Source organism: Octodon degus, unplaced genomic scaffold (genome assembly GCF_000260255.1).
Source record: "Octodon degus isolate 3935 unplaced genomic scaffold, OctDeg1.0 scaffold00148, whole genome shotgun sequence".
Classification (NCBI taxonomy): Eukaryota; Metazoa; Chordata; class Mammalia; order Rodentia; family Octodontidae; genus Octodon; species Octodon degus.
The window spans coordinates 6579705-6580848 of NW_004524724.1; the positions used below are offsets into that span (position 1 = coordinate 6579705).

General features: G+C 38.7%; 1 protein-coding gene across 1 annotated transcript in view; it reads right to left on the bottom strand.

The window, feature by feature from the left end:
* Col14a1 (collagen type XIV alpha 1 chain) overlaps positions 1-1144 on the bottom strand; it is a 174705-nt gene that overhangs the window by 121186 nt on the left and 52375 nt on the right. The window lies entirely within an intron of this gene.

Here is a 1144-nt window from a genome sequence, read left to right on the forward strand (position 1 = left end):
CTTCTCATTTTTATTTTTCTCTTTTCCAGTGAGACTGAACATAATTCCAAACCATTTTTAAGTATTTCTTCTGCCAAAATCATTCAGATCAACTTTCCATGCAAATGGAAAAAAAAAAAAAAAAAAGCCTCCAATCCTTGGAAATAAGAGAACAACTGTCATCAACACTCTGTTCTTGATACTCAGATTCACTCTATTTTCTTTAACCCTAAAAATTTCAGTCATCAGTGGCAGAAATTAGAACAGGTCTGAGAACCAAGATCCAAACTGTTTCTTGCTTACTCTGCTTTCCCCCTCAAGGCTCTTTGGAGGGGCAGAGAATTCTCCTGTGTCTAACTTTAGTAAGTACCTCTTATAAATTAAAAATGAGATCTAAGGCCAAGCATGGTGGTGCATGCCTTGAGAGGCTGAGGCAGGAGGGTCACCATGACTTCCAGAGCCCCTTAGTTCAAGGTCAGCCTGAACTATGCAGTGAGATCCTGCCTCATAACCACCCCCAAGAATCTAAAAATAAATCAATTGAAAGTCAAGTATTCATAATTTAAAATAAAAAGGCAAGGGCCGGCCAAATAGCTCAGCAGATTAGCGTGCCTGCAAGCAGGCACAGGAACCAGGGGTTCGATTCCTGGGCCTGCCATGCTGGCCCCACCCCCAGGGTAAGCTGAGACTGGGCAATTGAGACTGGGCATGGTGGCACGCACCTGTAATCCCAGCTCTTAGGAGGCTGTAAACAGGTGGATCACTATGAGTCCTATCTAGTAGTGAGACCCTGAACACCCTGTACACCTTTACCTAAAAGTACAAAATAAAATAAAATAAAATGGCAAAATTAATATTAATGGTATATATTTATCTCTCAAATTAATAAGACAATTAATTCGGGGTATACAAGCAAAATGGTTATTTATGAACTGCATATGATAAAATAAATTCTATAAACGTCTACAGCCATCTGGTAACAACTAATACAAGCCTTAATAATTCACATACCCTTTGAAAAAGAAACTTCATTTCTGGGAATTTATCCTAAAGAAATAACTGAGCAGTCATGCAATGATATATGGGAAGCATGTTAAGAATGTATTATTTACACAGCAAGCTATCTCCATGGCAACAGCATGAAATTAAACACAATCTGTACAAA